General features: G+C 46.2%; 1 protein-coding gene across 1 annotated transcript in view; it reads right to left on the bottom strand.

Moving 5' to 3' along the window:
* The window catches only part of LOC121554626 (pro-neuregulin-3, membrane-bound isoform-like), a 402909-nt gene that overhangs the window by 117896 nt on the left and 269616 nt on the right, over positions 1–15397 (bottom strand). The gene's annotated exons all lie outside the window — the stretch shown is intronic.

Here is a 15397-nt window from a genome sequence, read left to right as displayed (position 1 = left end):
TTTAGTAGTAAAGGACAAAATCAATATTTTATAAAAATAAAATATATACACTACCATTCAAAAGTTTGGGGTCAAGTTTAAAATAACATCAAATTGATCAGAAATACAGTGTAGACATTGTTAATGTTGTGAATGGGTATTGTAGCTGGAAACAGCTGTTTTTTATGGAATATCTACATAGGCGTACAGAGGCCCATTTTCAGCAACCATCAGTCCTGTGTTCCAATGGCACGTTGTGTTTGCTAATCCAAGTTTATCATTTTAAAAGGCTAATTGATCATTAGCAAACCCTTTTGCAATTATGTTAGCACAGCTGAAAACTGTTGCACTGATTAAAGAAGCAATAAAACTGGCCTTCTTGAGACTAGTTGAGTATCTGGAGCATCAGCAATTGTGGGTTCGATTACAGCATCAAAATGGCCAGAAACAAAGAACTTTCTTCTGAAACTCGTCAGTCTATTCTTGTTCTGAGAAATGAAGACTATTCCAACTCGAACCTTCAGCTCCCTCCACAGATTTTCTATGGGATTAAGGTCTGGAGACTGGCTAGGCCACTCCAGGACCTTAATGTGCTTCTTCTTGTGCCACTCCTTTGTTGCCTTGGCCGTGTTTTGAGTCATTGTCATGCTGGAATACCCATCCACGACCCATTTTCAATGCCCTGGCTGAGGGAAGGAGGTTCTCACCCAAGATTTGACGGTACATGGCCCCGTCCATCGTCCCTTTGATGCGGTGAAGTTGTCCTGTCCCCTTAGCAGAAAAACACCCCCAAAGCATAATGTTTCCACCTCCATGTTTGACGGTGGGGATGGTGTTCTTGGGGTCATAGGCAGCATTCCTCCTCCTCCAAACATGGTGAGTTGAGTTGATGCCAAGAAGTCTCATCTGACCACAACACTTTCACCCAGTTCTCCTCTGAATTATTCAGATGTTCATTGGCAAACTTCAGACGGGCCTGTATATGTGCTTTCTTGAGCAGGGGGACCTTGCGGGCGCTGCAGGATTTCAGTCCTTGACGGCGTAGTGTGTTACCAATTGTTTTCTTGGTGACTATGGTCCCAGCTGCCTTGAAATCATTGACAAGATCCTCCCGTGTAGTTCTGGGCTGATTCCTCACCGTTCTCATAATCATTGCAACTCCACGAGGTGAGATCTTGCATGGAGCCCCAGGCCGAGGGAGATTGACAGTTATTTTGTGTTTCTTCCATTTGCAAATAATCGCACCAACTGTTGTCACCTTCTCACCAAGCTGCTTGGCGATGGTCTTGTAGCCCATTCCAGCCTTGTGTAGGTCTACAATCTTGTCCCTGACATCCTGGGAGAGCTCTTTGGTCTTGGCCATGGTGGAGAGTTTGGAATCTGATTGATTGATTGCGTCTGTGGACAGTTGTCTTTTATACAGGTAACAAGCTGAGATTAGGAGCACTCCCTTTAAGAGTGTGCTCCTAATCTCAGCTCGTTACCTGTATAAAAGACACCTGGGAGCCAGAAATCTTCCTGATTGAGAGGGGGTCAAATACTTATTTCCCTCATTAAAATGCAAATCAATTTATAACATTTTTGACATGCGTTTTTCTGGATTTTTTTGTTGTTATTCTGTCTCTCACTGTTCAAATAAACCTACCATTAAAATTATAGACTGATAATTTCTTTGTCAGTGGGCAAACGTACAAAATCAGCAGGGGATCAAATACTTTTTTCCCTCACAGTAAATGATCCATAATATGACAATCTTAAAACAATCACATATGTCAGTTTAGCACCCCCCTACAGACCACAATTACTGACCACATCCACACAACTACTGATCACAACCACACAACTGCTGACCACAACTACTGACCACAAGAAATCAAATCAAATTATATTTGTCACATTCGCTGAATACATCAGGAGTAGACCTTACTGTAAAATGCTTACTTACCAACAATGCAGTTTTAAGAAAAATAACATTAAATAAAATATTTACTAAATAAACTAAAGAAAAAAAAAGTAATAAAATAACAATAACGAGGCTATATACAGGGGGTACCAGTACCGAGTCAATGTCTGTGGGTACAGGTTAGTCGAGGTAATTTAGGTAATATGTACATGTAGGTAGGGGTAAAGTGACTATGTATAGATAATAACCAGTGAGTAGCAGCAGTGTAAAAAAAGGGGGGTGGGGGTTAATGCAGATAGTCCGGGTAGCCATTTGATTGACTGTTCAGAAGTCTTATTGCTTGGGGGTAGAAGCTGTTAAGGAGCCTTTTGGATCTAGACAGGAAGCTTGGCACCAGTGATGTACTGGGCCGTACGCACTACCCTTTGTAGCGCCTTGCTGTCAGATGGCGAGCAGTTGCCATACCAGGCAGTGATGCAACCAGTCAGGATTCTCTCGATGGTGCAGCTGTATAACTTTTTGAGGATCTGAGGACCCATGCCAAATCTTTTCAGTCTCCTGAGGGGGAATAGGCATTGTTGTGCCCTCTTCATAACTGTCTTGGTGTGTTTGGACCATGATAGTTTGTTGGTGACGTAGACACTACCTGCTCCACTACAGCCCCGTTGATGTGAATGGGGGCGTGCTCGGCCCTCCTTTTCCTATTGTCCACGATCAGCTCCTTTGTCTTGATCACGTTGAGGGAGAGGTTATTGTCCTGGCACCACAATGCCAGGTCTGTAACCTCCTCCCTATAGGCTGCCTCATTATTGTCGGTGATCAGGCCTACCACCGGTGAGTCGTCTGAAAACTTAAGGATTGTGTTGGAGTCGTGTTTGGCCACACAGTCGTGGGTGAACAGGGAGTACAGGAGGGGACTAAGAACTCCAAGTTAAGCATGCACCTCTTAGGGGTCCCCCGTGTTGAGGATCAGCGTGGCAGATGTGTTGTTGCCTACCCTTACCACCTGGAGGCAGACCGTCAGGAAGACCAGTATCCAGTTGCAGAGGGAGTTGTTTAGTCCCAGGGTCCTTAGCTTAGTGATGAGCTTTGAGGGCACTACGGTGTTGAACGCTGAGCTGTAGTCAATGAACAGCATTCTCACGTAGGTGTTCATTTTGTCCATGTGGGAAAGGGCAGTGTGGAGTGTAATAGAGATTGCGTCATCTGTTGGGGCGGTAATCGAATTGGAGTGGGTCTAGGGTTTCTGGGATGATGGTGTTGATGTGAGCCATGATCAGCCTTTCAAAGCACTTCATCGCTACAGACGTGAGTGCTACGGGTCGGTAGTCATTGAGGCAGGTTAACTTGGATTTCTTGGGCACAGGGACTATGGTGGTCTGCTTGAAACATGTAGGTATTCCAGACTCGATCAGGGACAGGTTGAAAATGTCAATGAAGACACTTGGCAGTTGGTCAGCGTATTAACTGATTTGATTACACGTCCTGCTAATCCGTCTGGCCCTGCGGCCATGTGAATGTTGACCTGTTTAAAGGTCTTACTCACATCAGCTACGGAGACTGTGATCACACAGTCATCCGGAACAGCTGGTGCTCTCATGCATGTTTCAGTGTTGCTTGCCTCGAAGCGCGCATAGAAGTCATTTAGCTCGTCTGGTAGGCTTGTGTCACTGGGCAGCTCGCGGCTGGAATTCTCTTTGTAGTCCGTAATAGTTTGCAAGCCTTGTCACATCCGACGAGCTTCAGAGCCGGTGTAGTAGGATTCAATCTTAGTCCTGTATTGATGCTTTGCCTGTTTGATGGTTCATCGGAGGGCATAGCGGGATATCTTATAAGCGTCCGGGTTAGTGTTCCGCTCCTTGAAAGCAGCAGCTCTACCCTTCAGCACAGTGCGGATGTTGCCTGTAATCCATAGCTTCTGGTTGGGGTATGTATTTACGATCACTGTAGGGACGACATCATTGATGCACTTATTGATGAAGTCGTTGATTGAATCCCGGAACATATTCCAGTCTGTGCTAGCAAAACAGTTCTGTGGCTTAGCATTTGCGTCATCGGATCACTTCTGTATTGAGGGAGTCACTGGTACTTCCTGCTTTAGTTTTTGCTTGTAAGCAGGAATCAGGATGATATAATTATGGTCAGATTTGCCAAATGGAGGGCGAGGGAGAGCTTTGTGTGGAGTAAAGGTCGTCTACAGTTTTTTTTCCTCTGGTTGCACATATGACATGCTGGTACAAATTAGGTAAACCGGATTAAAGTTTGCCTGCATTGAAGTCCCCGGTCACTAGGAGCGCCGCCTCTGCATGAGCATTTTCTTGTTTGCTTATGGCCTTATACAGTTCGTTGAATGCGGTCTTAGTGTCAGCATTGGTTTGTGGTGGTAAATAGACAGCAACTAAAAATATAGATGAAAACTCTGTTGGTAAATACTGTGGTCTACAGCTTATCGTGAGGTACTCTACCTCAGGTAAGCAAAACCTTGAGACTTCTTTAATATTAGATTTTGCGCACCAGCTGTTATTGATGAATAGACACATACCACCACCCTTCATCTTACCGGAGGTAGCTGTTCTGTCTTGCAAATGTACTAAAAACCCAGCCAACTGTATATTATCTGTCGTCGTTCAGCCACGACTCGGTTAAACATAAGATATTACAGTTTTTAATGTGACATGGTAGGATAGTCTTAAACTGAGCTCATCCTGTTTATTCTCCAATGATTGCACGTTGGCCAATAGGACGGATGATAGAGGTGGGTTACCCACTCGCCGACTAATTCACACAAGGCACCCGGATCTGCGCCCCCTGTATTGGCATCTCCTCTTCATGCGAATGACGGGGATTTGGGCCTGGTCCGGGAGCAGCAGTAAATCCTTTGCGTTCGACTTGTTAAAGATAAAATCTTCGTCCAGTTCCAGTATTCGCTGTTCTGATATCCAGAAGCTCTTTTCGGTCATAAGAAACGGTGGCAGAAACATTATGTACAAACTAAATTACAAACAACGCAAAAAAACACACAAAATAGCACAATTCGTCAGGAGCCCATAAAACGGCAGCCATCCCCTCCGGCGCCATTACTCAACAAAACAACTACAGACCATAACTACTGACCACAACCACACAACTACTGACCACAACTAGTGACCACTACTGACCAAAACTACTGACCACAACTACCGACCACTACTGACCACACCCACAAAACTACTGCCCACAACGATACAACTAGTGACCACACAACTAGTGAACCACACAACTATTGGCCACAACCTCACAACTGCTGACTACAAATACTGACCACTACTACTGACTACAACTACTGACCACAACTACTGAACCACACAATTACTGACCACAACTAATGACCAAAACTACAGACCCCAACCACAGAACTACTGTCAACAACTACTGAAGTACGCAATTACTGACCACAACTACTGACCACAACCACACAACTACTGCCCACAACCACACATCTACTGACCACAACCACACAACTACTGACTACAACTACTGACAACTATTGACTACACATATTGATCACAACTACTGACCACAACTACTGACCACAATCACTAACCACAACTACTGACCACAATTACTGTCCACAACCACACAACTACTGCCCACGACCATACAACTAGTGACCAAAAAACTACTGAACCGCACATCTATTTACCGCAAATACTGACCACTACTGACCACTGAACCACACAACTACTTACCACTGTAGTTTAGACTCTAACCGCAACCACACTCTGTTCTGGATAGAACAAAAAGGTTATATTGCTTGCTTCACATATGGCACCCAAAAAGGTTCAAGATATAACTATTTTGTAGGGTTATTTGATCAGAAACCAAGGGGTTCTTCTTCTCTGAACCAAAATGTGTTCCATATAGAACCCTTGGTTTCCATATAGGGTTCTATATGGAACCAATTTCGGTTTTATATAGGACCTTAAGGGGTGCCATACACGAAGCAAGCATATAACCATTTCTGGGTCTTTCCAGAATGTTGTTTTCTAAGACTGCACCTAACTACTGACCACAACCATACAACTACTGACCACACAACTACTGACCACAACTCCTGACCAAAAGTACTGACCACAACAACACAATTATTGACCACAACTACTGACCACACCTACCGAACCACACAACTACTAACCAAAACTACTGACCACAATCATTGACCACAACTACTGACCACACCTACTGCCCACGACAACACAACTAGTGACAACACAACTAATGAACCACACAACTACTGAACACAACCACACAACTACAGACTACAAAAAACTGACCACTATCACTCAATTACTGACAACAACTACGGACCATAACTACTGACCACAACTACTAACCACAACCACACAACTACTGCCCACAACCAAACAACAAGTGACCACACAACTACTGAACTGCACAAATACTGACCACAACTAGGGCTGTTGTGGTGACCGTATTACCGTCACACCGGCGGTCACGAGTCATGAAGGCTGTCAAATTTTACATTACCATTTAGTCACGGTAATTAGGCTTCTCCAAGCTCTGATGCTGCTGCTGGTCATTAGTAACCTACCAAACTTGCTAACTGCCTGGTACTCAGCACTCTATTGTCCCTCTAATCACTCTGACATCAATGAAAATGTCTTCGAAAATCTAATCAAACACTTCATGAGAGCCCATAAGCTCATGTTGCGCAACATTTATATAAGCTATGCAATTGCGAAAGAAAACAGAGTGATGGCCACTAATAAAAAGAGGAGGATCCCATCAGCTTTCTATAGGCTAGGCCTACCATATTCATTTCACAACTTTCCTAATATTAAGCACATTGCTTATATTTACAACAGGAGTATAGCCTAGCTGGCTGGCATGAAGATAAACCATCCTCCATTCGCTATTTAAGTACATAGATGACATGTATTTTCTCCCGCTGCCCCTGTTTCGATACAGGTGCATGATAATGGTCCATTCCAAATCAAAACACATTTTTGTGCGACTTGTTCAAATCATAGTCGCACACTCATGTAGCCTAGCCCATAGGCCTATATGTTTTAATAAGGTTTGTATCATAACTAAAGTGGGCAAATAACTTCTTAAAATTAAGCACATTAATCCGCTTTACAAGGGGTGTAGAGCCTAACTGGCATTTATAAGCAGTGTGTGAGTTTCAAGATTGGGGAAGATAATGTTCAACCATACAAATGCACCTTTAAAATAAAAGCATTACATGCATAATTGCATTTGCGGTCAGTTTTGATAATGGTGTTTTCTGCTAATGGAACATTCACGCTTATAGTCTACTAACATGTGCGCATTGCTGCGCTTATTATGTGAAGAAATAGCCTAATAGTTTATCAACATTTTAAGCTAAATGTTCTGATCTGTTGCGTCAGCCACATTGCATAAAAAATGTTTTTTAATGCTAGTGGTTGTATTAATGTGGGATCTATCGCATCCCACAACTGTCACAGACTATGTTTGAAATATGTATTTATTGCACAGAATAGAATAGGTTGACTTTTATACTAAGGGGGATAGTAGATTGACATAGGCTAGTGCTTTTGCTGTTCGTTAGGCCAACACATCTTGTTGGCTGACGAAAAGTAAATGTCATGAGCCCTCTCACTCCACCGGGTTACCACCTTAATTGGTTTCCACTAGCTTCCACTCTGCTCACCTCCCTCTCTCTACTCAGCCTAACTAGCTCCACCTGTCCCTGCTCTGCTCGGCTCTAATTACTCTGCCAGCTGCGCTGCATTACCCACTAACCTCTCCCAGTATTTAAGGCCCTGTCTTTCAGCTCTCCGGTGTCAGATCGTCTGCAAAGCTCACACCCGGAACCTGTTTGCTCGCGCTTCTGGCTCACCCTGGTTTTGTGACCCCGGACCTGCCTGGTTTTTGGATACTCTTCTGCCTCAGGAGATCCAGACCTGCTTCTGCCATTACGACTCCTGACTACTCTTCAATCCCGGTAACTCTGACCAGCCTTCTGCCTTGCTACTACGTATTTTGGATTTCCCTTGAACTGTACTGCTGCCTGGTTTCATTCCGCCCCCGTTGTGTCTGTGTTTCCTCCCCCCAGGACTTCTGGACCGCCAACCACCGGCGTCATCGGACGCATCGCTGCCACTGGGGGAGGCACAGACCCAGCACATCGGACGGGATAACCCCTGGAGCCTTCACTCACTCCCTACATCCCTTTCCCCTTAAGTTTAAATAAACTTTCTGGTGTGACGCAATTGTGGTCCTCTTGTCGTCTGTCTGAACCGTGACAGTACGATCTGACCATCATGGACTCAGCGCACACTTCCCCCGACATGGAAACCGAAGAGCCTGAGCAACCCACCGCCATGCTACGCCTGGAACACACTGAGAGAGAGCTAGGCCGCATGAGCGGCGTCATCTCCTCTCTGCTTCAGGTCGGCCACCAACAGCATCAGCAGTTCCAGCAGCACCAGCAGCAGTCCCAGCAGCAGCAACAACAACTCGCCATGATCATTCAACTCCTCACCAACCTGACCCCAGCCAGTCTGCCCACCAGCCCTGCCCCCGAGTTACCTGCCCCGGTCATTGCAGCCGCTGCTCCGAACCCAAGATTGGAAACCCCGAGCGGTTCAACGGCGATTCAACCCAGGTCCGGCCATTCCTGACTAGCTGCCGACTTCAGTTCTCCTTGCAGCCAAGGACCTTCGCCACGGAGGGGGCTAAAGTTGGGTATGCCATCACTCACCTGACGGGCCGAGCTCGACTCTGGGGAACAGCAGAGTTCGAACGTCAAACCCCCGCATGTGCAACCTTCGACCTGTTTGCTGAGGAGATGCTGAAGGTGTTTGACCTGGATTCCCCAACCGCAGAGGCGTCTCGTGAACTGTTCAGTATTCGACAAGGCAGACGTACAGTCGCAGACCATTCCATCGACTTCCGAACCCTGGCTAGACGAAGTTCTTGGAACACACCATCGTTGGTGGGACGCGTTCTTCCATAGTTTGGCTGACTATATCAAGGACGAGTTGGTCTCCCATGAACTGCCTTCCACTCTTGATGAAGCCATCGCACTGACTGTCAGGATCGACAGTAGGATACAGACCCGTCGTCGTGGGAGGGGGCGCCAAGGTCCACCTACTACCGGCATTCGGAGAGATCCGACTGGGCTCCTGTCATCTACTGCCACTCACCCAGGTCAGCTTGATCAGTCTGAGCCTATGGAGATTGGGCGAGCCTCTCTCACTCCTGCAGAGCGCCAGCGACGCTTCACCTCAAACCTCTGCCTCTATTGTGGAGGTGATGGACATCGTGTGGTAACCTGCCCTTTAAAGGGCCGAAGCTCACCGGGCATAGGGGGAGTCCGGTTGAGTTCAATGACCATCCAGTCCTCCGACCGCAAACCCCTGCTGCAAGTTCACCTCCGCCTCCCTGACTCAACTCACACCCTGGCTGCTCTGGTGGATTCTGGCGCCGAAGCCAACATAATGGACATCAAGCTGGCACGCCAACTGGGACTGGAGAACCTCCGTTTGACACCTCCTATTCCTGCCCGGGCACTGGACGGACACTTACTCGGATCGGTCACTCATGTCACGGCCCCGGTCTCGATGGGTCTGTCCGGAAACCATCAAGAAACTATCCAGTTTCACCTGCTCCCCTCTCCAGGCCAACCCCTCATCCTGGGTTACCCATGGCTCCGCCCGGCACAACCCTCAGCTCGACTGGGTGACCGGGGTGATCAGGGAGTGGGGAGAGGACTGCCACCGAACCTGCCTGCTTGCCGCCGCACTACCCCTCGGCCAGTACCTACTAACTCCGCTCCTGACCCTCCAAGGACCCTGTGTCGATTCTGCCAAGTCCCTGCATCGTTGCAGCTCTGACCTGGGCTGTTGAGGAACAGGTGCTGGAGGCTCTCCGTAACCAGCCAGGTCCCAGCACTTGCCCAGCTGACCGCCTTTTTGTCCCCGAAGACCTGAGGTCCCAGGTCGTTCAGTGGGGACATGACTCCCGCCTAGCTTGTCACCCTGGCTCCACCCGCACTTACAACCTGCTCGCCCAGAGGTTCTGGTGGCCCTCTCTGAGGAAGGATGTACGGGAATTCGTCCAAGCCTGCCCCATCTGCAACCAACACAAGTCGTTCTGCCAGCCCCCCAGCCGGATTGCTGCAGCCCCTGCCTGTGCCCAGGAGTCCGCTGGTCCCTGCTGCGCCTTGCCCTCCTCCTCCACGGCTCGTCGATGGTGGTCTGGTTTACACCGTCCGCCGCCTGCTTCGGTCCAGACGGAGGGGTAGGGGTCTCCAGTACCTCATTGACTGGGAGGGCTATGGACCTGAGGAAAGGACCTGGGTGCCAGCTAGTCGGATTGTGGATAGGACTCTCATCACCGCTTTCCACCAACGGCATCCTGATCAACCTGCAATCCGTAGGGGCCGCCCCAGAGGGGTCCCTAACCGTCCGGCCCGCTCGGCTTCCTGTCCTGTGCCTGATCCTGTCTCGGGACCTGTCCCATCTCCCGACCACGGCCCTCCGGCTTCCTCCGAGGATGAGGACGTTCACTCGGACCGTTCGGAGGAGTTCTAGCCCTCCTCCGGCTCCCCTCCTCCCGCCCGGCGTGGTGTTGCTCTTGGGACTTCTGGGGCCGTCCCTTGGGGGGGGGGTTCTGTCATGAGCCCTCTCACTCCACCGGGTTACCACCTTAATTGGTTTCCACTAGCTTCCACTCTGCTCACCTCCCTCTCTCTACTCAGCCTAACTAGCTCCACCTGTCCCTGCTCTGCTCGGCTCTAATTACTCTGCCAGCTGCGCTGCATTACCCACTAACCTCTCCCAGTATTTAAGGCCCTGTCTTTCAGCTCTCCGGTGTCAGATCGTCTGCAAAGCTCACACCCGGAACCTGTTTGCTCGCGCTTCTGGCTCACCCTGGTTTTGTGACCCCGGACCTGCCTGGTTTTTGGATACTCTTCTGCCTCAGGAGATCCAGACCTGCTTCTGCCATTACGACTCCTGACTACTCTTCAATCCCGGTAACTCTGACCAGCCTTCTGCCTTGCTACTACGTATTTTGGATTTCCCTTGAACTGTACTGCTGCCTGGTTTCATTCCGCCCCGTTGTGTCTGTGTTTCCTCCCCCCCCCAGGACTTCTGGACCGCCAACCACCGGCGTCATCGGACGCATCGCTGCCACTGGGGGGAGGCACAGACCCAGCACATCGGACGGGATAACCCCTGGAGCCTTCACTCACTCCCTACATCCCTTTCCCCTTAAGTTTAAATAAACTTTCTGGTGTGACGCAATTGTGGTCCTCTTGTCGTCTGTCTGAACCGTGACAGTAAATGTGGACAGTTCTTCCAATATATTCAATATGCACCTCGGAATTGGATAAGGACGCGCAGTTGAGTCCCCGATGTGTCTGTCTTAACTTGTAGCCTATAAATAAGACGAGATCACGAGGGACAACCTTGTGAGTGAGAGACGCTTCGGATTGCGCAGCACACTCAGGGAGAAGGGCACAATGCAGCACTCCGGGTTGCAAAAGGCATGGATTTTTTTATGGTACATTACGGCCACAAAGGGGATTCCGCCATGATATTAGAGGCATTATCAAGTGCTTGTCAAATTGTGAATGAGAGACTATTGGAGTGTGTACAGCCTGCGCAAAAAACAAAGCAGAGCTCATGGCGTTCAAGCGACTTTCTTCAAATCATCATTAGAGTCTCATGTACAATGTATTAAAAATCAAAACATATAGCCCAATGTTTGTAGAACAACTAAAGTTACATTAATAACTCTAAATTAAGCATATAGGAGAACCTAATGTATTTCTTTGTTAACCGCTCAACACAGAATAGCCACGTGCGCACTCCCTCAAATCGTTTTGAGAAAATATTTATATTTTATTCAGCTTTGTTCAATTGCATTCTTCATACTATAAAATAATACAAAATAATGCCACAGAATTAAAAGCCAATCTTTCCTGCTAAATGAACTAGTGTAGCCCACAACCATTTGGCATAGCCACATCAGGACCAAATATAAGGACAACTCAGAATATGCTATTATTTTCTTCTGAAATAGACTACATTTTCTTCACATCATGCTTCTTTAGACCTGTCTGAAATGAATAAAGGATTTATTGTGAAGGTGTGGGCTATATTACATGGATATATTAGACTTTTTAAAAATTGCTTGTAGGCTATGTGTGGAAGCCAGGTGATGCTAAATGTGTTTATGTTAATTAACGGTCAGTTACCGTGAGACCGACAGTTATTTGCTTGACAATCATCGGCTGACGAAATTTCGTGACCACCACAGCCCTAACGACAACCACACAACTACTGCTCACAACCACATAACTAGTGACCACAGAACTACTGAACCACACAAATACTGACCACAGCCAAACAACTACTGACTACAAATACTGACCACAATTATTGACCACAACCACACAACTACTTACCAGTACTGACCACAACTACTGACCAAAACCACAGACCAAATCTACTCACTACAACTACTGACTGCAACTTCAAAACTACTGACCACAACTACTGACCACAATCACTGATCAAAAGTACTAAAAAACACTACTGACCAAAAACACACAACTACTGCTCACAACCACAGAACTAGTGGTCATACACCTACTGAACAACACATCTACTGACCACAACCACACAACAAATGACCACAATTACTGACCAACTACCACACAACTACTGACCACAACTACTGACCACAAGTACAGACCATAACTCCTGACCAAAACTACTGACCGTAACTACTGAACACAACTCCTGACCACAACTACTGACTACAACCACAAAACTCCTGATAGAAAATACTGACCGCAACTACTGAACACAAGCCCTGACCACAACTACTAAAAACAACCTAACAACTACTGACCACAACTAATGACCACAACCACACAACTACTGACCAAAACTACTGACAACAAGTAATAGCCCTTAAACACTAAACTACTGACCACAACTATTGACCATACAACTAATGAACCACATAACTACTGAACACAATTACTGACCACAACCACATAACTACGGACCACAACCACGCAATTACTGACCACACAACTACTGACAACAACTACTGACCACAACGACTGACCTAACCGACTGACCACAACCACAAAACGACTGACCACAACCACTCAACTACTGACCACAACGACTGACCACAATCACACAGCTGCTGACCACAAAAACTTAACCACACAAGTACTGACCACAACTACTGAATACAATTACTAACCACACAACTACTGACCACACAACTACTGACCAAAACTACTACACACAAACCCTGACCACAACTGCTGACCACAACCCAACACCTACTTTCCACAACTACTTACACAACAACACAACTCCTGACCTCAACATCTGACCACATCTATTGAGCACAACTCAACACCACAACTGCTGACCACAAACACTGACCATAACCATACAACTACTGATCACAACTAATGTCCACAACTACTTACCATAACCAACAACTACTGACCAGAACCACATAACTTCTGACAACATAACAACTGACCACAAGTACTGCACACAACTCCTGACTACAACTACTGACCTAAACCATACAACTACTAACGACAACCACACAGCTACTAAACACAACTAATGACCACAACTACTGACCACAAACACACAACTACTGAACACATTAACTACCACAACCACTGACCATACCTACTGACCACTACTACACAACTAATTACCACAATTACTGATCACAACCACAAAACTTCTGACCACAACTACAGAACTACTGACCACAAAACTTCTGACCACAACTACAGAACTACTGACCACACAATAACTGACCACAACTACTGACCACAACCACACAATAACTAACCTACTGACAACTACTGACTACAACTACTGACAACAACGACTTACTACAACTACTGACTACAACTACTGTCCACAACTACTGACCACTATCAATGACCACAACTACTGACCACAGCTACTGACCACAACTACTTACAACAACCACACAACTAATGAACCACACAACTACATACCACAACCACATAACTACTAACCACAATTACTGACTAAAATCACACAACTACTGAACACAACCGCAGAACTACTGACAACAAAACTACTGAAAAAAACTACTAACCACAACGACACAAATACAGACCATAACTACTGAACACAACTACTGAACTTCACAACTACCGACCACAACTGACTGCAACTACTGCCCACAACTACTGACCAAAACCACACAACTACTGCCTGCAACAACACAACTAGTGACCACACAACTACTAAACACCACAAACACTGACCACAGCCACAAAACTACTGATTAAATATACTGCCCACAATTACTGAACACAACCAGACAACTAATTACCACGACTGACTACAACCAATGACCACAAATACTGAACACAACCACTGACTAGAACTACTGACCAGAACTTCTGACAACAACCACTTAACTACTGACCACATCTACTGACTGAAACTACTGACCACAACCACACAACTACTGACCACAACTACTAACTACAACCAGACACCAACTAACCACAACTAATTACCACAACTACTGACCACAAACACACAACTCTGACAACTACTGACCACAACTACTGACCACAACTACTGACCACAACCATACAACTACTAAACACAATTAATGACCACGACTACTGCCCATCAAACGACTGACCATAACTACTGACCACAGCAACATAACTACAGTGTCTGTATAAGTATTCCATCTGCTCCCCCATGTCTTTGTGTATTATTTTTACTTTGTGGAGGTATCGCTAGCTCGGTTGAGCATTTTTGTTATTTTATCGCCGGGAATATTTACCTGTGTATGTCTAGTTCCCAGTACGCATTTATGTCGCACTGGGATTGTGTTTACACATTGCTGTGGACTACCTTATTGGGCTGAATAAATCATATTCCTTCTTCACACTCCTGTGCCTGACTCCATCCATCCCATTGCTACCATGTTGCAGTAAATATGCAGTCACACGATGCTGTGTGGTCCTTCACAGTTTATAAGGCTACATATGAAATAAGTTAACAGGGGTGGTGAAAGTGCACGGTGATGAGCTTGATGCTCATTTCCAACAACTATCAAGGGTCTTAATTTTATGCTGGTGACTTGATGATCTGTGTTTGGCTGCCAATTGACAAATAAAGATTATCTTGTTCTTTCCATATAGCCTCATCATGTACAGTAGCCTACCCTCTGTGCTGTATTTGCACTGTAAAATAAATCCTGTTGTTTTCACGGTAACTTACTGGCAGCCAGTTATCTGTAAGTTACTGTAAAAAAGGTACAGCATGTTACCGTAAATTCCGAAAACTATCCTGGTTTAAAGTTTACAGTAATTTACTGTTAAACCAATGTTTCTTTGGGAACACATAGAGCTTTTTATGTGCATTACGTCATTACGCAGCTTTTAATTCACAAGAAGCCAATGCTGGTAAAATGCGC

The sequence above is a fragment of the Coregonus clupeaformis genome, chromosome 1 (assembly GCF_020615455.1).
Source record: "Coregonus clupeaformis isolate EN_2021a chromosome 1, ASM2061545v1, whole genome shotgun sequence".
Classification (NCBI taxonomy): Eukaryota; Metazoa; Chordata; class Actinopteri; order Salmoniformes; family Salmonidae; genus Coregonus; species Coregonus clupeaformis.
The sequence above is the reverse complement of the archived record's forward strand: the minus strand, read 5'-3'. Positions and strand labels throughout refer to the sequence as shown.